General features: G+C 45.5%; 1 protein-coding gene across 3 annotated transcripts in view; it reads left to right on the top strand.

Moving 5' to 3' along the window:
* LOC119160735 (chorion peroxidase) overlaps nucleotides 1–23,708 on the top strand; it is a 1,158,638-nt gene that overhangs the window by 693,409 nt on the left and 441,521 nt on the right. The window lies entirely within an intron of this gene.

The following is a 23,708-nucleotide window of genomic DNA, read 5'->3' as shown; positions in this document are numbered from 1 at the left end:
GTTTGTAAAGCGTAGTTCTTGTGTGCCCATTCAGAGCGCACCAGGCACGTATGGTAGCATACGAGCCTTCTCAGACCATAGATAGTAGCCCAGCAACCACAGTCTTGAAGGATATCAACTTCTTTTCAAGGATGTTGACCACATGCGAAAGGCTTACCAGCCACTCTCTAAGAAGGCTCAGTTAGAGTATGCTTCCTGCTACTAAGATCTCGTTAAGAAGGGCATCGCGAAGTCTTGTTTAAGGCCGTGCTTACTTATGTCCTGCCATTACAAAGTCTGAGACACTTTTATTCTGGAGGCTCTACTAAAGGCCATACCCGAGTCATTCGTGAAGACTATTTAAATGTAGAGTGCTGACTCTCGCGATGACAATGAAAGAGGAATAGCAAGGCGAGGATTTGTGTATTAGCCATACAACCACAGTCGTTCGCATGGTACTAAAAAAGTGGCGGAGATATTTGGCGTGGACGTTTTCTTTCTTCAGCGCTGTGCGAATGGTCTCGCATGTGTGCCCTGCAAGTGGAATGGTAAGTGTGGCCCTTACGACAAACGCAGCATGAAAGACTGGGATAGTCCATGGGGCTCTCATAAGCTATGGCATGGTTTATGCAGGCCAAACATTGAGATGTTAGAATAAACGCCTGTTCAGATAGTGGACAACACTTTGCGGCATACTGTAGGTCGTGCAATAACTGTGATACAGTCTTTAAGGAAACAAAAGCGTTGGGGTGTGCGATAGAAAGACAGTCACGTGTATTATGGGAACCGTCCCGGGCTTTGAGCCTTGGCCTAGGTAAGTGTGTTAGTGTACCCCCTCTTTATATATGCAATTGTTCAGAGAGATAAAGGGTCACTATTAAACACCTTTATTTGTGCGTACGTAAGGAGCCTACGTTCGCACCACGCCTGCGGAAAAAAAGTGTGCGTGTGCACTACGTAACGTATCTATGAGGTGCGCGTGTGCACGTAACGCAACGCTTACTACGTTGTGTTTTCACAAGACCTTTAGTAAACCAGAAACTAGTGCGCAAAGTGGCTGCAGCGGCGTTCGTCACAGACAGCAACAGCGAGCCCGATGCAAGTTTCATGTACGTTAGGCCACGTTTAGATGTCAGACAAGCGACATTCAAGCAGCATGTCAAAACATCCTGATGACTATAAAGACATAACCTGGAATTTGAGAAAAATATTCAAGGAACCGTCTTCGATATGTTATGTACCGGAACGCGTTTTTTCGTTTGGTTTTTCAGCGATTGACTCCGTAAAGTATGAGTGAAAGGAACTGTAATACATACTTTTATTCATGCTTCAACGTAACACCCTCTTAGCGTTTTGCGAGGCTTAACTCCAAATGTGCGGCTTTAAGAGCAGGAAGTCAAGAACACCATAAATGCGACCATTTGTTGAAGCGTATGCTAAGCCTCATGCATAGCCATGCTCAAATGACTCCCATGTTCGATACAGCGTGGCCGTGTTCTTTCAATTGACGTTTCTACGTAGGGCAGCTTGCTTCAAACCAGCCATACAATGTAAAGTTGAACAGACTCAGCAAAGTTGGTTGGTTGGTTAGTTTGGTGGCGAAGTTAAGCGTCATTTATGGGCACAATACTGAATGATCTCCAACGTATACACCTAGGATACATTAATTCAACATGCACACCAGTGGTAAGTGATCACGCATCGGTATACATACCTGACACATAATAAAACAGCTAAGGTAAACTGTACTTTAGTTATATCATTAAATAATATGAGGACCATGAGTAATAGTAGTCAGAAACGAGACATAACACCCCAATATCGACTGCATGATAATTGTACCCCATGGCAATAAACGCCGAAATATACATACCTGGCATTTATTGGCCCATGGGATGACACACCATTCCACAAAATTAGCTGTATGACCCTTTTTAACGTTTTATGTTTCGGTATTACTAAAACAAGTCACGAAGGGTTGTATGACATGCAACATTTGCTGTTGAAAACACCCGCGAAACCTCGCCGTGGCGTGCTGTGCAGTGAAAGCGATGCAAAGGCAAGCTTCCGGATTCATTTTGGTTGTTCGGATAGGAAGGTTTTTTTTCCTTGCCTAAAAACACTGTTTTGAAACTATGTATGTCTGACTGACAATTTCATTTCATTTATTGATACTGATACCATCGTCGCAAGGTTGGCATTCCCACATGCCACACCAACCATTTTTACAATTCATTCATGCGCTCTTTCCTGTCTCCCTTGTTTTCCTTCAAGTTTGTGAAGCAATTCAATTTTTTATTCATCCCCGTACGTCAGCAAGTTGGAATCACCTTCCCCAGTCTGTAGTCAAGATTACTAATAACTCTAATTTTAAGGCCGCTGTAACTAACCTGTCATGATAATTTTTAGGAATATAGTATTTCCATTTTCAGGAGCACTTCGTTCTTCATCATATGCTGTTGAAACGACGCATTTTTTTCTTTTATAGGCACGTGCTTGTGGTTGAGTGTTATATTGTTTGCTTGTCTTTTTTTATTACTAGCCCTGTTAAGCTTTGTAGTTCTTAAATACCTGTTTTTGTTCTTATAATGTGCACTATTTCTTGTTGGTTTTTTTCACTGATTCATATAACCACCAATTTCCCGCTTTTTTATTAGGTTGTGTTAAAAATGTAATCCACTCCCCTCTCTTATGCCCTATGGCTCTCAGGGTATTGATATAAATAAATAAATAAATAAATAAATAAATAAATAAAGCCTTTATTGGAGAGCTATAACCAGAGTGGAAAGAAATCATATTTAAACAAAAAAGGATGTAAGACAAACACGAAAAAAATCTTTGTTACTGAAACACATATTGTTTCACGGCAAAAATCGCAATTCAACTAATACAGTTATTATAATTGCAATCTCATTAGTGCAACAAGAAAAGAATGCGTCACTGCTGAACCATATATCACAACATACCAAAACACATCATAAAAACTACAGCTTAGTAACAGGCACATCATTTACACTTGGCATCTAAATCTTAATGCATAGGTTCAGAAAACACTATCGAGCTTATGTCTTCTAAAGACTTAGAAATGGATTTAGTTTTCGCAACTTGTGGGGTGCTCACACCCTTTGTAAAGTTGTTTGCACCGCGTGGTGCGTTTGTCCTGCGCAGAAGCCGCATTTTAGGTAACAACTACCGGGTGGTAGGTGGCGTTGTGCTCGTCAGCGTTTATCACCACCATCATCACCATAGTTATAAAACGCTAACGCCGACGGCGACACCTGGTGAAAAGTCTTGGTGGCGGCATGCAAGAAATAAGCTGGTTTCTTGTGGCGTGGGGCGGCAGCGCGGAAGGTTGCCTCTAGCGGTGGGTCTGCCGTGGACGGCACCCCATCTGCGGAGGGGTCCACGTCGTGAGTCAGGCGTTAGCGACACCACCTTTTTTTTCATGTTGTTGACTGTTGTTTATTTTTGTGTAGGGATATCTTAACGTGGTGATTACGATTGCTGGTAAAATTATGCTACTGGCGATATCATCATTCTATAAGCAGGTAAATAAATGTGTGTTGTTGTTTCGGGTTCGTGCTGACTGTGTCTGCTGTGTCTGTGTTTCAAGAGCGTGGTGCTCGCTCGCCATATCGAAACACCACACTGGCTGCCCAACGTGGAGCTTAGGCCATCGGGCAACAGTTTTTGCAGTTCGGTACGAGGTATTGGTATAGCCGGGGTAGAGTAGGCCTAGAGGGACTTCTTTGCTGGCGTCAGCGGTGTGCTTTGTTGAGAGCGAGGAGATCGTTTTTTTTTTTTGACGTGTTTAAACTTGTCGGCACATTGAGTTGGTATTTTTTCTGCTCGCAAGAGGTTTTTTGTGGTGATTCGTTTTTAAGAACATAGTTCAGTTGGGAGTAGAGTGATGCGGTCTGCATCCTGGGGTGAGCAATGCTTAGAGCACGTGGGTTGTAGGCCAAGCCTGAAGCGAGTGAGTACGGAAGCCTTCTAGGTGGTCCGAGTTTCAGTAAATAGCTTTTCCTCTCTCTTTGGGCTCAGGGAGTCGGCGTCCTTCCCCGCTGGTATTGCGGATCGAAGCCAGGGAGTCATGACGTTATTCGAGACGGTGACTCTGATCGCTCGATAATCTGCTGTGTGCGGCGACCGATAGGGCCACCTTACAGAGTGGATGTCTCCTTGCGGTTGCCCCTTCTTCGCCTAGGCTGGGTGCTGAGTGAATGCCGGTTGTTGTCAAGCGACTCATTAGGCTTAAGGCCTTGCGCAGCCGCTTGTCGCACCTGGCACAACTAGGTGCATTGTGGCGTTGAGGTGTTCCACTCTGCTTCTCGCGGTTTTTTTAAAGACGATTGTCTTTATTGGAGACTTTCGACGCAAAATTTTTTGTCTGTCTGTTTGTCTGTACACTTGTCTGTTTGTTCACTTTTAACAGCATCGGGTATTTGAAACGGCCGACACCATCCGCAGCGCCCACCTGTGTTGCTCAAGATTCAGCGTTGATACTTGTGCAATTGTCGATTAAAAAGCAGTAATTGCACGTGTCTGGGGCACCATAACAACACAAATATATTCTGCATGTGCGCCTTTCACTAGAAAAAGCATACACAAGTAAATTTAGGGACCGTAGCGCTTATCACGCTGCGCTGACCATCCAACTCTTGCACGGAAAGGCGAGTGTTTACAACGCTTTGTAAAAGGAGACGATGGTGGCGCTTACCCGTCGCCTTGCGTTCTACACCTTCTCACCTCTGAGGCGGAGGCGCGTACCCGTCTCAGACACGCGCTTTGTGTTTGAAAAAAAAAACTGCCAGATGGCGGTCATGTCTCACGTGTAACGTGACTTGATGCGCTCGTTTGCCTCCGCTGCACGCTCGAGGCACTCTAACGCAGCGACTCCAGAATATCATTTTCCGATTTTCTTGAGCAGGACATCAAATAATTGTTTTGTTCACTGTCTCCACACGCAAGACTATCGTCTAGCGACGACATTTGCAGAGAAATTGCAGATACGGGGCCAATTTTTTATATTGCGATGCACGGGTTAAGAAAAGTAATTTTTGTTTTATTTTGTTGGGTGTCATGGCCACCGCCGATGTATTAGCTAGCAGTAGTGACCATCGTACTACGTGGGCGAGGAGCTTGAAGCTGCCTTCCATTTTCCCCACTTCATTTTTCTTTCGAGTGTTTCGCATGTACGCAGCGGGAGTTATGTCGCCCGCGACTGGCTGTCTTCTGTACATTGTCAGCGCCACTGGCCAAGAATGCGTTCTTGAGGTTGGGTGATGGAGATACTTGGGACCTGCGCAACTGCCTGCAGTCCGGTGCCCTAGTGAGTGCTGCTCGCAACCGGAAGACGTGTCGGCGCGAGTGGAAGTCCGTCGCACCAACGGCAACAATGCTGTTGCGAGGACTGGTACTGAGGGGAAGTAGTCGAGCCGGACAGTGCACCAGCGTCGACTGGTGGTGGTGTCGTAGTGTACGGACATTCTTTAGGGACATGTGGTGTCATCTTTTGTTAGAGCTTGTGTACCTGATTTTTTTCATGTTTTTTCACGATAGGAATTTAATTAAGGTTGAAAAATGTGAGGGTGCTGACATCCTTTGTAAAGTTGTTTGCGCCGCGTGGCCCAGGTGTCTCGCGCAGAAGCCGCAATTCGAGTAACCACTAACGAGTGGTAGGTGGCGTTGTGCTCGTGAGCATTTATCGGGATCATCATCATCTTGGTTAGAAAATGTTAGCGCCGGCATTGACACCTGGCGGGAAGCCTTGGTGGTGGCGTGGAAGAAATTAGCTGGTCTCTTGTGGCGTGGGACGGTAGCGTGGACGGTTCTCCGGCGGTGGGTCTGCCGTGGACGGCACCGCGGGCCGTCTGCGGTGGGCCCACGTGGTGAAGCAGGCGTTAGCGACACCACCTTGATTGTCATGTTGTTGAGTATTGTTTATTATTGTGTAAAGATGTCTTAGCGTGTTGAACACGATTGATGTTATGGCGGACGATATCGTCGTTCTAAAAGCAGTTAAATGAAATGTGTTGTTGTTCTGGGTTCATTTCGACCGTTTCCGCTGTGTCCCTGTTCCAAGAGCGTAGTGTTCGCTCACCATATCGAAACCCCACAAGTTTGATATGGCAACTAATCCCGCTGTTGAATCACCATCGGAAAGAAATACCTGAAGCAATCGTCATGAGCTTTGCGAGGTAGTGTGTACATAGTGTGTCTGTGTCTTCATGTTTCTCGTATATTGATCTCGTGTACTTGTAGCTTACTTCAATATGAATATGAATTATTAAAAAAACAGAATTTCAGCCTCAAAAAGTAAGTTCGTTTTTGATGTGGTGAAAGCTCAGCAAGTTTCTTAACTCGGGAGGTGAAGAAAACGGTGGTATTAATAGAAACCCTGAACTGAGACGCTCTATTTTCTCGAGTGTTGAACAGCCAGTTTCGGTATAGGATTCTCAGATTAATTTTGGCATATTTGATTATGAGCCTTGGAAAGGTTTCATAAGCTAAATTTTAATTTCGGGAGAGGCACAACAGAGGTTACGTCACAATCTCCACAACAGTTTATTAGCCTTGGAACAATGTTTATGTATGTGAAGAAGATTGAAATGTACAAATTATCTGAACACATCAGGTGTGTCCAGATAATTTGTATGTTTTACTAAATTCTTCAGTTGAGAGTCAGCGCTTGTTTGTGTCTGTTCTCTTCGTCCCTTGAGTTTGTGCGCTGTTACTGCCCATAACAAAAGCTCACTTAAAACAGAAACGGCAGCTCCTGTGTCGAGAAGAGCATTCGTCGCGGAACCGTCAATAATAACAGCGATTTTGTTCGGAGGCGAAAGGTGAGGCCTCGAAATTTTCAAACGTGGGCGCAGTTTGTGCTTCAGAAACTGAGGCTCTTAGTTTTGCTCTTGCGTGGGGTTGGAACGGCGGAGCATAGGAGAAAATGTTTCGACGCCGGGGAGGAAGACATCGACGTGAGGGGAAACTGGCACGGCGCGAATAAGCGCCCGATGTTTCGGCAGAAACAGGGAGTCCTGACTGCTGTGGCATGTAGCCAAGGTTGGGGAAGTCATCATCGGCCTAAAGACTACGGTGACGACGACAGTGACATGCAACATGGTCAAGAATACCACAAAAGCAGCAGATGGACCTGTTGTCTTCAGCGCGTCAAGTGTTGTGAGGTGGTCCGGGAGGCGAGAGGTGCTGTGCAGGAACTGCGTGTACTGTGTAAACGAGGCGTGGCAGCGAGTAGAAGTTGTTGACTGGAAGGGATGGTGCTAGCGTCGATTGAGAATGGGAACGGGTAATGGCCTCAGCATAGGTGAAAGGCAGCGCAAGCTGCGTTGGTGGTACAGGAGGTGGAAGCGCCTCAGCAACTTTAGCCTCAATGACACGATGGAGCGAGTGATCCAGTGCCGTGGAACTCTCGGTTACAGATGGGACAATAGAAATATGGCGAGCCACTTCCGCGCAAATGTGTGCTTAATTTGCAACAGGAAAGTGGAATATTCAGCGCTAGTGCTCCGAGTTTCCAAAAATAAGAGTTGCATTGTTGGAATTCTGGCGCGAAAAGTAGAAAGGTGCTATTTGCGCAACTCGTCAAAGCTTTGGCACAGTTCAGTGACTTGCAGTACTGTCTGAGGACACTTGGCTACTAGCATATGAAATGCATCGTCATCTATGCCTTTCAGTGAGTCCCTTATTTTGTCCGACACCACTATAGATGCATTCAACAGCTCACAGAGGTCAATGACGTCCTCCATATATTTCGTAAAAGTCTCACCGATCCTTTAGGCTCTGCCACAGAGGCGATGTTGGGTGCGAAGCTTGCGCAAGACAGGCCTAGCGAAGAATGGAGGGATGATCTGCTTGAATGGCAACCAGGTAGTGAACTCGCCTTATGCTTGTAGTACCATAGCTTGGCCACAACGGTGAGGCAAACGCTGACGCGCGTCAACTTAGTAGGCTCATCCCATTTGTTGGGACCGCTAACACGCTCAATCTCTACTAGCCAGTCTTCGACGTCAAGTTTGTCAGGGCTGCTGAACATTGGAGGGTAATATTTACGAAGCATCTCAGCACACATGACAGACGTGGGCGTACGTGGTACTTGGGAAGGAGTGGCGTCCTCGGCCATTTTGGGGGCAGGCGATAGATTCCGGTTGTAGAGCTCCAGGACGAGAAGGGGAACGACCCAGCAGCACTCCCCTAAATGTAACAAGCGTGTTCTTCAGAGGTGTTTCTGCAAGACACTGACCATGGCAAGCAAGTCAGCTGCAGCACAGAAGACAGGAGGCGTAGAGCGCGACACACCAATGTCGTCGTCTTTTTTCTCAGTGTCACATATGTGGCACTGATGTGCAACATACAATACATATTTATCGCGATACAGCTTTTCTGGATTGCCCAAAGTTTGAAGCACTCTACAGGCGACATAAAACTTTTTTTGCAATATGGAACGCGTCAATAACTACCTGTTACATTCATATGTACCCACAAAATTTTTTTTCAAGATTATTGGCGGTTTTGAGCATTTACGGGGTATACTTGATATGCACCTTCATAGGAAAAGGTTTGGGCATGTAGGTATTTCATCGTTTTTCATAAAACAGTGCGCAGAAAACACAGGACAAAAAGAAAAGCTATAAACACGTGATATGGCTTAAACCATGTAGAAAGTGTTTTTTAAGCAATAAAGATTTTTTTCTTAGAAAACTATTACGCAGTAAATTTGTATACCATTATTGTGCAAACTGGCTTGTCGCCAGAGGGACATCGTTTGGGTGTTTTTGAATACACCCTACTGAAAAGCTGTTAGCTAAATATTCTAGACAAATGGTGTCCAGCAAAATAAAACTTAGGGTAATAGGGTGTTTTTATACATTACTGCCTTTCTGAGAGGATGTTGGAGGGGTGTGGGCCACGTGCTATATCAACGCGGCGGACTAGATAAATAAAAAGTGTCTTTTATGATTATTTAGCGTAAACATCTCGTGTATATTCACTGGAGGCTCAGTGAGCCGTTGCAGCGAGGGTGCTTGACATATATGTGTAGACAAAACGATTACATCGAAAACATATAGTACCGATAGTAGTGCGCACGTCTTGTGCAGCTATATACAAGATTCAGCAACTTAATTTGCATTTAAAATTCGCATCGCTTACCGCGTGAGATCATTTACACAAAATGCTTTTCAAACATACTGATTATACACAAATAACAGCGCTGCCCCATTCGTCTCCACTTATTGAGTGATTTTTTTTTCACATCTCCTGTAAGTAAATACACATATTTGCGTAGTGAAAATGCCAAGAACGTGTAACACAACACAGGTTTCTTTCGACTGAAATCATGGACATTTATGATGATAACATATAAATGTTTTCTACCAGAAAGCCACAAAAAAGGAATTAGAATCGCACACTATATGTCAGTCTGCCTTTACAAATTGAACTGTTACACTGGTACAATGTATTAAATAACAAAAAATACAAGGCGGAGTTAAATTAGGAAACTTGAAGTACCAAGTAGGTGGTAAGTCGGGAACGTGTAGCTTTTCCACGAATGTTGAGAAATTTCGGGACAACAGACCTCATCATTGTTTTCTCAAACACCACAAAAATTGTTCAAGCATTACAAGCGTGCCGAAAGTTTAGTGGGCGTATTGCAGAGTAAAAGTCAGTATGCAGACATCACTGCAAGTTCATCCTGCGTAATTAACAGTGAAGCATTTCGAATGATCCACCATAAGTCAAAATAAATGTGCCTCTCGCGGAGAAATTCCCACTGAGAGCCATACATGAGGTTTCTGGTATGTCATCCTGTATTGACAAAATGAAAATGATATTTTTGCATTAAATTACGCTATTTGGGTTCGCTTAACATTTGTATACTGCAACAAATTCCTCTTGTGAGCACGACGAAGAACATCTTGTTTTAAACATATCGCCCACACTGTCCACTATTAGATGCTGGGTTTTAGAAAGCGAAAAAACATTATTTTTGATGTGGTCACCATAACTCTCATTTAGGTGGGAGATTGAAAATATCTTGTGTACCCCACAAAATAAGGGGAGCCAGAAAACAATAGAAAAAATTACTCCAGACAAGCGAGGCTAAATATGAATCACACATTGTTGTATTTATTTGTTTGTAAATTCTGAGTTAACACAATTCATAAACTACATTCGCAGTTAGGTAAAACAGAAACAGGTGAAAATTAATTTCACCAACACTCGTAATCACTGCGAACACGATGCTGACCCAGACGATCAAGAACATGTGTGTTGCTTGTTGCTTCAACGAGAATACCGACGTTTCGCGACGACCGCAAGCTATGCGTGCTTAGTGAGAGAGTACACAAAGCAAACATTCATTTAAGACTTGCGCTTACTACTCATTTAGCAGCTACAACCACCACCTCGTTCAGTACGCACGGCCTGGCTGACTAAAGCCACGCTCACCTATCTCTCATTTTCACAGAACACATGCCTAAACCCCTCGCTCTCTCATTCCAATTTCACCCGTAGTTTCCGCGATGACAAGGTGTGCGTTAAGACTAACTGCCATTCACCTCACAATGACACACTTTTCCTTTCACCAACGGCGTACGTGTCCCTATCCGTAGTTATTATGCCAATAAATTTTGTTTAAATTAAAACAAACACAGAAACTTCATACCAGCAAGATAGTATGGTGAGCTGACAACCTCACCTACTTTCCTCGATCCGTTTTCCAGAAAAGCATTAGGAACATCACACTAAAGAAACCTCCTGGTAACTTTGAGCTCAGGATAACTCAAAATATATGAGTTCATAATAAATATTAATCCATGCCATTTTACTTTTGCTCGCAAAAATTTCTTGCGCAGACATTTACAACTGATTATTAAAACTAATTCATCTTACTCGCTCAAATATTACGTAGGAGCATTTAGACTTTTTAATAAATAACAGCAGGAACTTGAACTATTCACATCGTGCAGCATATGTGGATGCAACAAAACAACACACCCGAGAAAGTTCCTACTTCGAGAACACTCAAGGCTGATAACACACTCAAGTCTCTCTACGAAACAGTTGGCGCTGTTGAGCAAATGAAAGTATTCGTCTCATTAATACATTTATGTTAAAAACTTGCATGCCGTGAAAAGCTGTGTCCACAGTCAAACGTTCAGAACGAAGAAGCGTTCCGGAGCTGAGTGAAGTTAAGCCGCAAGCTCGGCGAATCAAGTTCAACGGTGCGCGGTGAACTCGTTCGGTTACTCTTTTCTCCCAGAACAATGGCATTCAGAATATTAACATGTCTTTTTTCTTGTTTTTTTGCATGGGCGGGAAATACACATCGTACGAAATTAAAGAAAACAGAACTAGTACCAATGAAAAAGTGGGGCTCGAACCCGGGTCTGCTGGCTGCCAGCCCAGTATTCAACCACTGAGCCCAATGGTGCTTGAACGGCTGTTGCTTTGGTAAATATTACCTACCTTACAATAGTACACGCGCGAAATATCGGAATCAAATACGTAACTATATGCGTTGTACGCAGCTCATTGCAAACCTCGGGCGCCTCGGTATCCTCGAGCGGGAGGAGTAGCTACCGGAGCTCCCAAGAAATAAATACATGAACGAATAAGTGATAATTTGCCTGGAATTAGCAGCATCATGGCAGTACTTGGGACCCAAGAACTTGAGACGCGGCAGCTGCTTGTTTGATGGAGACGAAGGAACACTTTTTCCAAAGAAAGTTGTACTGTTTTCTTGGAGCGGCGGTACAGTCGGAAGACGCATGGCAACATCTCAAATGACGAAGTGCACAATAGCGACGTTCACCTTTCAACGTGCTAGCAGCAAACAACGCGCAAGCTCACAAACAACTAAAACGCATCATGATGTGGCGAATAGCACCGCTTAGTCACGCCGGAATTCCTTAAAAAGCTGGGCATGGGGCGCGAAATCGCACTCATTATTTGAGGAGTGAGAGTGAGAAAATGCAAATGTAGAGGGTGCCACATCAAAGCGTCGAGATCTTTCGTTCTTCCGCGCAACGGGAGCAGCGGTACTGCGCATGCGCGATCATGGCTTCAGCTGCAACGGAGGAGCGCGCTTCGCAAACGCTTCCGAACGTAGGCATGTGGTGAGTGATTCTAGAGAAGAGTAAAAGGCACCAAATTTCTGTCTGTCTCATGGGCGACACGGTGCTGTGCGGGACCAACGTTGCCTGACTCCTCTCCTCCAATTACGTTGCCCCTCATTCAAGCAGTCGTACGGCAGGAAATCGCCAGCTTGGGAATTCACTCTATCTCACCGCCTCCCCGCACCGACTACCAGCGCAAATACACGCCTGCACGTCCCTTCCCGACCGGCTCTCCCTCAACGATCCGTAATCCTTCCGCATGGCGATGTTCGTCCGCACACACGATGACAAGCCGATCTGCTTCTCGTGTCACCAAATCGGGCACATTTCTCCCCATTGCAGAAGTCGCTGGGGTCCTCTCGCAAAAGCCTCCTCTCGTCCCTTCTAGGCACGTCCTGCCTATCGCCATGAGACCAGTCACGACCATTTTGCCCAGAAACCTGCTACTGAACACCGCTACTCCAGATCTCTATCCACCCAACGTCGCCAGTCTCATTTTCCACAGCCCCGCTGACCGTTTTGCCTCTCCTTCCCACGAGCTTCCCCGACAGAAAACTTAGTGTTGCAGCCCCCTGAGATGGCGCTGCATCGCTTGGACTGACCGAAATTCCTTCTTGACGATACCGACCAAACGAAACCTCATAGACGTAAAAGTAGACGGCGTACATGTCACTGATTTTGTCGACACCGGCCCGCAACTTTCTGTGATGACGAGTGATTTTCGCCGCAAGCTCAAGAAAGTTATCACACCTGCGACCACTCAGTTCGTCCGTGTTGCGGATGGTGGAATAACATCCATCGTTGGAATGTGCTCCGCTCGTGTAAGCCTTGCGCATCGACATACAGTTGTTCTCTTCATCGTCCTTGATAAGTGCCCCCACGACATTATCTTAGGCCTCGACTTCCTGTCCGCGCATTCTGCCCTCATAGACTGTTCGACCAGTACGCTTCATCTACACTTGCCCGCAACAGAACCTCTTGCACAACGGCCGAGTCACCTCTGCACAATGGGACACGCGCGCCTCCTTCCACAGACAATGACCTACATAGAGCTCGTCTCAATACCACCAGTTCCCGAAGGTGACATTGTTCTTACCCCTATCACCGATGTCCTCATAAACCACGGCATTGCATTACCGCACACCATTCTGTCTGTCGCAAGAAATTCTACGTGTCTCCCATTTGTCAACTTTATGTTGACACTTCAAGTGCTGCCACAAGGGATCTCTTTGGCATTGCTCTACACCTTAGAAGACAATGCGGTAAACGTTTTCACGGCGGCCGCTCCTTTTGACCCCCACGCTCTACATCAATCTGTCACTTGCTCCGACAGCGCTATTAAGTCGATGATCGCTTCCAACTTAACACCGCAGGATACCGATGAGCTCCACAGGGTTCTGCTGTCCTACATCGACGTTTTTGACCTCAGCAGCCGTCCGTTGGGTAAAGCTACTGGTATGACCCACCGCATAAACACTGGTATTGAGCAACCTATTCATAGGCGTCTTTATCGTGTGTCGGCAGCAGAGCGTCACATTATTCAAATTGAGGTCGACAAAATGCTCGCCAAGGACATCATTGAGGCATTCTGCAGTCCTTGTGCTTCTCCTGTAGTGCTAGTCTGCAAGAAGGTCGGTGCATGGCGTTTCTGCGTTGATGATCGACACCTCAACAAAATTACCAAAAAAGACGTGCAACCTCTCCCACGAGTAGATGATGCGCTTGATTGCCTCTATGGGTCCCACTATTTTTCTTCTATAGACCTTGGTTCCGGCTACTGGCAGATAGAGGTAGACGAAATAGACCGTGAAAAGACGGCACTCATCACCCCCGATGGCCTATATCAATTCAAGATTATGCCTTTCGGCCTTTGTAACGCTCCAGCCACCTTCGAACGAATGATGGACTTCCTGCTCGGAGGATTCAAATGTTCCACCTATTCGTGCTACTTGGACGACGTCATCGTCTTTTCACCAACATTTGAAACTCATATGGAGCGCCTCTCAGCCATCTTAGGAATCTTCCGTCACGCTTGCCTGCAGCTCAACTCGTCCAAATGCCACTTTGGAAGCCATCAAATCACAGTACTTGGCCACTTAGTAGACGCAAACGGCGTACAACCAGACCCGGCAAAAATCAGCGCCGTCAAAAACTTTCCTGTACCACAATCTGCGAAGGACGTACGAGGATTTATCGAACTATGTTCCTACTTCCGACGCTTCGTGAAAACTTTTGCGCACATAGCGAGGCCATTTACGCAGCTCCTCAAGACAGACGTCTCGTTTTCGTGGGGCTCTAAAGAGGCTTCTGCGCTCTCGACTCTCATCGCTCTTCTCACTACTACATTGGGTGCACGTTAAAGAACCCCAGGTGGTGAAAATTTCCGAAGCCCTCCACTACGGCGTCTCTCATAATCAAATAGTGGTTTTCGGATGTTAAACCCCACAAATCAATCAATCAATAAATCAATCACTACTACGAAAAATGTAGTCGACAAGAGTAGTGATGTGGGCTTGTTGGTGATGCATTTGAAAGAAATTTATGTAGCGCGAGGCGAAAAAATGGACACAGGAAAGAATAGACTGAGAGGACAGAGCGCTATTAGCAACAACCTGTTAATTTTCGACCTCCAAGCCGCTTTTAAGCTATAATCGTCAGGCGAGCAAGCAGATAAGCACGTGTATTCAAATAAATGCACGACACTGTCATCTGTCTCCAAGAAAAAACGGTAAATAGGACAACAAAAAAATATCACAGATAAAATCACGTATCACTGCGTACGCAGGAACCCCAGTTCCTTGGGTGACAAAGCAATTGAAGGCTTGCTGATACATACATCTCCAAGAGCGTCAATAAATTCGGCTTCTATGATCAACCGAGTCATCTCATCCTTATGCTGACCAACAATGATTGTACTCTGGAACAAAGGCCGGCACCCACACGCGTGAATGTGAGGAGTGAAAAAACTTTCTGGTGGCAGTTTATCCGCCTTGTAATTGTGTTCTCTAAGTCGCTCATTGATACACCTACTGCTTTGGCTGACATATTTTTTCCCACATATGAACAAAATAAGATAAATAACGATAGATAGATATGTGGGGCTCAACGTCCCACAACCACCATAAGATTATAAAAGACGCCGTAGTGGAGGGCTCCGGAAATTGCGACCACCTGGGGTTCTTTAACGTGCACCCAAATCTGAGCACACGGGCCTACAACATTTCCGCCTCCATCGGAAGTGCAGCCGCCGCTGCCGGGATTCTAAACCACGACCTGCAGGTCAGCAGCCGAGTACCTTAATCACTAGACCACCACGGCGGGGCTAAAATAAATAACGAACGAAATGCACTCCAGAAATTTGTGTGTATGCCTTTTTGTGCACCACACCCTTTCTCCACGTGATGGATTCGTCCGCACACACAATTTCCCAAGTTTATCACCTACTGAAAATAGCACCCTAATATTGTCCCGAAGTGCCACTTTCTTTAGGTTATGTGACCGCTCGTGAACATATGGAATTATGGCCGTGCGTCTTGATTCTGCCGGTGAATCGACATGAACATTAGATTGGCTTGAACTTCCACGAATCCTTTTCAACTCTTTTTTCGCAACTGAAACTAAAACATGATCCGGATAGCCCAATCTTTGCAAACGTGTGATCTGATTATGGAACCTCTGCTTTATAAGGTGCGCACATGACTTGCTCAATGCGTTTTTGAGGCAAAGTCGTCGCGATGGCTCGCTTGGTTAGTTTAGGATGACCGGAATGAAATGGGAGTAAAACTTTCTCAGCACGCGGACCATAGCACCAGCATAGCTGGTTGTCAGAACACTGAACACTTAAATCTAAAAACCTTATTCGTCCATCGCTAGGCCATTCTACATTCACTTCAAGGGGCTTAAGACCATCACGAAACACATGCAACACACTAGTACTCTCCCTTTGGAAATTTTCCCCCGAGTTGTCAAGAAAAATCATAAAATCATCTACATATCGAAACACTTTCGTAGCTCTCGTCTCTGCGAGACGATAAGCGCTAACTTCCAACATAATGTTTATTACCACCGCACACTCACCTATATCACCAAGAAAAATAACAGCACCAAATTCATCAACACCAACACATTTTAGCATTTGTGGAATGGGGGAGGGAATAGTACAGGTCCGTCACGTCAATTGAGAAGGCTATTAGCCCTTCATTTTCATGAGCTTCCATGAAACTTAAAATACTATCGGAACTCTTGACTACAAACGGATCTTGCACTTCGAGAAGATTAAGTTTGTCTGACATAAAAGCAGTGAGTTCTTTCTGCCAAGTACCTATTTCCGCGACTATTACTCGAAAAGGAGTGTTAACTTTATGAGTTTTTGCATTAAAAATACATCAAGGCTATTCATATTACTTTTTTGAATACTCTTCAGAGTTCCAACTACGTTCATGTTTTTGCACAATTGGATAGCCTGTGCATTTACTTTGTTCAACGATACGTCATCTTTTTTTACATTGAATACCCTAGAAGTAGCATCATTAGCTTTTTCCAAGAAGCATGAACGCGAAAAAACTGCGAAGCCACCTTCCTTATCTTTCTGCAAAACACACAGTGAAATATTGTCCAGGTACGACAAAACACGCTTAACAGGAATGTGACAACACACAGGTTTGTAACGCGAACTGGCGTCTACTCCTTCAGAGGTAATTCTTTCTTCCTCACCTTCAGTCGCCTTCAGGCACTTTCAGTTCTCTTAATCGATCCTTAAGACAACGGCCCGTCTGTCCAATGTACTCTTTACCACAAGAAAGCGGGATACGATAAACAACGCATATGATACAGGGAACATAAACAGTTCGATGCTTCTTACTAGAACCTTTGGGTTTTCCGTCACGGTCATGAAGGCCACACAGGCTGACCAACTTCTTGGGAGCCGAAAAGACAACCCTAACTTCAGAGCACTTAGCTAATTTCTTTAGGTTGTGCGATATCTTATGATAGTATGGTATGACAACTAGGTGCTTTGGTTTCTCGGAATCACGACTCGCTGTACATCCTGGGTTGCGAAGCGTACGAAGCAAGCCTTCTGCAACTGAAGTTTGGACGTGCATATGATAACCTGCTTTCAACAAACGGTCTGACTGATTCAGACTGAAACGGTCATATGCGTTGTTTATCGTATCCCGCTTTCTTGTGGTAAAGAGTATATTGGACAGACGGGCAATTGTCTGAATGATCGATTAAGAGAACATTGTAATAATGTGAAAAACGGCCAGGGAAGTTGGTTGGCCATACACTGTAAATCCTGCGGCTGCGCGCCGATATTCAATGCATGCACAGTTATCAAGAGAATGTTTGACAAGCTTACTAGAGAGATTATTGAGGCTGGGGCTATCGCTTGACTGGGGTCTAAGTGCGTCAGTACTCCCTCTGTTACGCTCAGTGATAAAGAATTGTATTTTCTAAGAAATTAATTTTTTGTGCGCATCATTCATGTCATGTGATGTTATTTTTCTTGGTGACATAGGCGAGTGTGCGGTGGTATTAAACATTATGTTGGAAGTTAGCGCCTGTGCCGTGTGTCCTCGTCTTGTGTCCCCGTTTCTTTGAGCTATTTTCTGTCGTCACAATGCACCAACAAGCCCAAATCTCGACAGTGTTGAACTCCGAGACGGCTTCTCACAGATTGTGGCCGTACATTTCTATCTCAAGTCATCGCCGACATTCTGTGTTCTTGTTCCCCGCAACACACACTTACAAACGCTTATCACCTTCAAACAAACGGCCTTACGGAACAATTTAACCACACTCTAACAAATATGCTCGCTATGTACGTGTCACCGGATCACCGAGACTGGGACCTTGCCTTACCCTACGCAACTTTCGCGTATAATTCCTCCCGTCATGACACAGCGGGCTTTTTCCCGTTCTACTTATTGTACGGAAGAGAGCCGACTTTACCACTAAACACAGTCATCTCAGCTCACACCTCGTTTACCAGCGAGTATGTCCGCGACGCGATTGCGCGAGCCGATCATGCCCGTCAGCTCCCTCGCGCTCGGCTGATGGCGACGCAAACCAATCAATGCCGTCGGTACGATGCGGAACATAGAGATGTACATTTCGCTCCCGGTACCCTCGTTTTATTCTGGTCTCCTCATCGTCGGCTAGGCCTAACAGAAAACTTCTGTCTCTTTACACGGGACCCTACCGTATATTGCGTCAAGTAACACCTGTCCCCTACGAGATCAGCCCCATCTATCCATCATCACCTGCTGTGTGGTCCAGTGATATTGTACACGTCTCACGAATCAAGCCCTACAATAATGCGTCAGATAATTACCTTTAAAGCACCGGGAAGGTGCCTCCGCCGCCGGGGGTCATGCTACGTGCCAGTTCATGGAGTTGAAGAAGACAAACAAAGCATATAGACTGGCGCGAGCTAATCTGTGTGGCTGGCGCTGCTTGCTTAACTGGCTGTAAAAACATCTCTGACTACCCCTCCGAGTTGGTCTCCTTCTGGTAACACTATATATATATATATATATATATGTTGCACAAAACATAAATACATAATGTTTGTCAGAAGATCACTCTCTGTAGCCTCCATTTGTTAACCCACCCCTTATGTAATACCCCCTCACCGAGGTCTTTAAGGTAATAATGTGAAATATATATATATATATGTTCGATTCCTGCTTACAGTTGGTAATTTTTTCATCCACTTTTCTTTCTTCTTATTTACATTCCATTAATGTTAATAACTTCCCCTGTACATTCCTTGGCATTACTGTCTGTTATATCTCATTATTATTGTGTTAAAAACACGGAAAACGAGCCCTTAGGTATACACTTCTTTCCCTTATTATATATATATATATATATATATATATATATATATATATATATATATATATATATATGACGTATGAAGTGATGGTTGGTAGAAGTAGAGGAGGAAGAAGCAGAATGGAATAAACATGGGGTATGCGCCAGGCCACGTCACCCATCCATCATAGCGTCACACGAGTCGACAGGATGGAGACCTGCCTGCCCCTTCATAAGTCACTCATCATCGACGCTGTTCCCCAGAAGACGCCCTGACCGTACATCGACTACCGAATCATCGCCTAGGAGGACAACGACCAGCACCATGACAGAACCATCGGCTGACCTCAACATCCCCCAGTACACCGGATCAGCGGACGACGGACACGTACAGGACTGGTTCAACCTGTTCGAACTCCACGCTACCACTGCATCTTGGTCGGAACGGGAGATGGTTACGAACTTCAGCGACTACGTCACCGGTGAGGCATTTAAATTTTACCTCACCCATATATTCGACGACGAGTCTTGGCAAAAGATAAAAGAAGAAATGATCGTCTGATTTCAAGACTCTAATGAAGATTCGATTAGAACACACACTCTCAGTGCATTCGAACTCAGTCATCGCAGTCATAAGCAGCCTTCACGCATTCGAGCACAGAGCATGAATTTACAATTCCCGTCAGGTGAAGTTAGCCACATGCTCATGGAAAGACCACGCTGTCGTTTTCCCAACCTTTCACCTGGTTGCTCATCCGCGCAAATATCGCCAATGCTTAAGTCTCCGCTGCATAAAAGAATTGAATCCGCTATTGATGACTCAAATGCATCGAATACTTCGTGCCGCAGGCGTACTTTTCAAACTGACTTGGTATTCAGCTCAGCAGTTCCACAAAGACAAAGGAATTCAGAATCAGCAACTTGTGAAGAAAAGTCTTTTGCAGAAGCGTCTAGTGTTCATCAATCCCAAAATCGAAGTAACATCAATCCAGTGCACAACGTCACTGCCAACATTGAAAACAAAAGCGTGGGTGTGACTTCTGATGACACAAGTACCCTTCAGGCAACGACCAACAATGAGCGGTTTATGAATACAGAAGATTCAAGTGCACGAAACCCCCCACATTGGCTTGCGCCAGAAACAGCTGCATTGGTTGGCGTCGTAGAAGCCTGCGGAGGACTTGCTAAGAATGCTGGCACACCAGGATCAATGTCACACCACACGCAAGTCGGCGAAACCAAGAAACTACAACGTCAACGCATACTTCAACGTTGTCAGCTACGAAAGAAAACTTCATCGAAACCACTCTTAAGGCTCAAAGAACATTGCGAAAAGGCCCATCGTTGTGTATACATTCTCCACCAGAGATTGAAAATGCGCCTTCGATTAAAACATCTGCGACATCGCTATAAAAAAATCTCCAAAAGCCACAAAAGCACCCTTTGTACCCGGCAGGAACACAGGCAGCGGCCAATCAACCTCGATCAACGCTCACGCAAGCTGCTTGCACGGCCTGTGTATCACCCACGACGAGGAATTCGATGCCTACAATATTGGAACTGTGGATTCTGCCAGATGTTCGAACCTCGTTCGTTCTTCACAAGAATGCCAGCTGTGATTACCCTTATCTCTACGTCCAAAGCATTTTTGTGTTATCCAGGACGCAACCACCAGCCTCGCCCACCAGAACTCCTGCGTTAACCGGACTGCTGCACTCTCCCCTGAAGTCTGAAAGTTTACGGAACTTCCCTGGAGCACAGAACCAATTGTGAACTTTGACATTTGTGACTTTTTAACCTCTCCTTGTTTACATTTTATTGTTCGTAATCCACGCTTTCTTTCGGGGGGAGGGGGAATCGTGTGACGTATGAAGTGATGGTTGGTAGAAGTAGAGGAGGAAGAAGCAGAATGGAATAAACATGGGGTATGCGCCAGGCCACGTCACTTATTCATCATAGCGTCATATATATATATATATATATATATATATATATATATATATATATATATATATATGTATATATATATATATATATATATATATATATATATATATATATATATTTATATAATGTTGATTGATTTATTTATATAAGTATGAAAGTAGATGCACTGTCACATAACTTGTTTATTGAGCCGACGTTTCGATGGGAGCCCCGTCTTTTTGAAGGCATAAGGATTTCAAGGCATAAGACGAGGCTCCCGTCGAAATGTTGGCTGAATAAACAAGTTCCTATGTGAAAGCGCCTCTACTTTTATACCTAGAACCTTTCGGCCATCCAAGTTATTCTTATATATATAAAACATGTATGAAGGCATGGGAGGAGAAGAAAGAAGTGAGAATGGAAATAAACATGGCGTATGAGCCAAACCACGTCTGCCATTCATCATAGCATCACACGAGCCGACAGGATGAAGACCTCGCAACCACTTCATCACCCGGCCGTCATCATCGAAGACCTCAGCGAGACGCAGTGACCGAACGCGGGCCACAGAAGTGCATCACCACAGGACACCGTTGCAACCACCATGAAGAAACCATCGACTGACCCTTCCATCCGCAAGTACACCGGAGCAGTGGACGATGGATCCGTGCAAGACTGGTTCTACCTGTTGGAGCTCCACGCTACCACTACATCATGATTGGAATGGGAGATGATCACCAACTTCACAGACTACATCTCTTTGAGGCTTTTAAATTTTGCCTCACCCAAATATTCGAGAACGACGAGTCTTTGCAAAAGATAAAAGCAGAAATGATCATCTGGTTTCAAGACTATAATGAAGACTCGATTAGAGCACACACTGTCAGTGCATTCTAGCGCAGTCATCGCAGTCATAAGCAGCCTTCACACATTCAAGCACAGAGCATGAATTTACAATTCCCGTCAGGTGAAGTTAGCTACATGCTCTCGCAAAAACCACGTAGTCGTTTTCCCAACCTTCGACCTAGTTCCTCATCCGCGCAAATATCGCCAATGCTTAACTCTCCGCTACATAAAAGAATCGAATTCACTATTTATGATCCAGATGCATTTATTACTTCGTGCCGCGTGCAAACTTTGCAAACAGAGTTGGTATACAGCTCAGCAGTTCCACAAAAACAGAAGCATTCACAATCAGCATCTTGTGAAGAAAAGTCTTCTGCAGAAGCGTCAAGTGTTCATCATTCACAAGATCGAAGCGATGTCAATCCAATACACAACCTCACTGCCAACAATGAACACAAAAGCACAGATGCGACTTCTGATGACACAAGTACTCTTCAGGAGACCACCAACAATGAGCGGTTTATAAATACAGAAGATTCAAGTGCACGAAGCCCACGGCATTGTCTTGCGCAAGAAACAGCTGCATTGGTTGGCGTCGTAGAAGCCTGCGGAGGACTTCCTAAGAATCCTGGCACACCACGTTCAATGTCACACCACAAGCAAGTCGATGAAACCAAGAAACTAGTATGTCAATGTATACTTCAAAATTGTCAACGACGAAAGAAAGCTTCATCGAAACCACTCTTAAGGCTCAAAGAAAATTGCGAAAAGGCCCATCATTGTGAATACATTCTTAACCGGAGATTAAAAATGAACCTTTGATCAATACATCTGCCGCAAGAGAAAACTATTCAAAAGCCACAAAAGCACCCCTTGTACTCGGCAGGAACACAGGCAGCGCCCAATCAACCTCAATCAACGCGCACGCACACTGCCTGCATGGCCTGCGTATCACCCACGACGAGGAACTCGATGCCTACAATATCGCAACTGTCGATTCTGCAAGATGTTCGAACCTTGTTCTTTCTTCACAAGAATGCTAGCTGTGATTACTCCTATCTTCACGTTTAAAGCATTTTTATGTTATCCAGGATGCAACCACTAGCCTCACCCACCAGAATTGCTGCTGTGATGGTTAAGGACGTTCGTCACTATGTTTGCTTATAGCGGACGAGAAAGGATTAACATCAACAATTGATGCGAACAAAAGAAGCTTTATATTGCACACTAGAGAGGAAATGGCAGGTGAAAATAAAACTATATATCCAATTCTACACGCCAAGCATCACGCCACCTGCACGAGAGTCAGACCTCTATTATGCGGAGAGCTCGCGGCTACGCTTACTCAGTGTCCAGCACGTATAGTTCTCGGTTCGCAAGCAGAAACCACTGCCTCACAGTTTGGGTCCCCGTCGTCCCGACATGATGTGGTCGTCGACGTGCGTGAGGGCAAAGGTGGCACGGCTGGAACAGCTGACGGCACACGGATGCGCTACCGTGTGTAGCGCCGTTTAGTCGGACGTCGCGGCCAACCCAGCAATCAGGGTCGCAACTCCGGAGGTCCAGGATCAGGCCACGGCTCACGAGGACCACACCCGGTAGGTCTCGCCCACGAACCTGCTCCCGGCCACTGCACCCAGGTAGGAGCCGTTCAGCAGGCCCCGTCCTTGGACCTTGTACAGGCCGACGGACTCGACCTCGAACAGACACACCGGGGTTCGACCTGGCCGACACGTACGGGTCCCACGTCCGGCTCAGGAACGCTGCCAGGAACTCGTACTCTCGAGCGGTGCACCGCTTCGTCTGCCTTCGTGGCCTCAACCCTCGAGCTCTTTTTCCCACGTTCCTTCTTCTTGGTCAGGGCACCGCCAGGTACCCTCACGTGCACACTGCAGCTCATGAGCTCGCGGCCCACGTCCGAGTCTGCCGCGTCGCTCGGTACGGCTCGGCAGCGCTCGGCGATCCTCGATTCAGCCAGAACTCTCCTGGCACCTGGAT

This window comes from Rhipicephalus microplus, chromosome X, assembly GCF_043290135.1.
Source record: "Rhipicephalus microplus isolate Deutch F79 chromosome X, USDA_Rmic, whole genome shotgun sequence".
Classification (NCBI taxonomy): Eukaryota; Metazoa; Arthropoda; class Arachnida; order Ixodida; family Ixodidae; genus Rhipicephalus; species Rhipicephalus microplus.
This window is presented reverse-complemented; position numbering and strand designations above follow the sequence as displayed.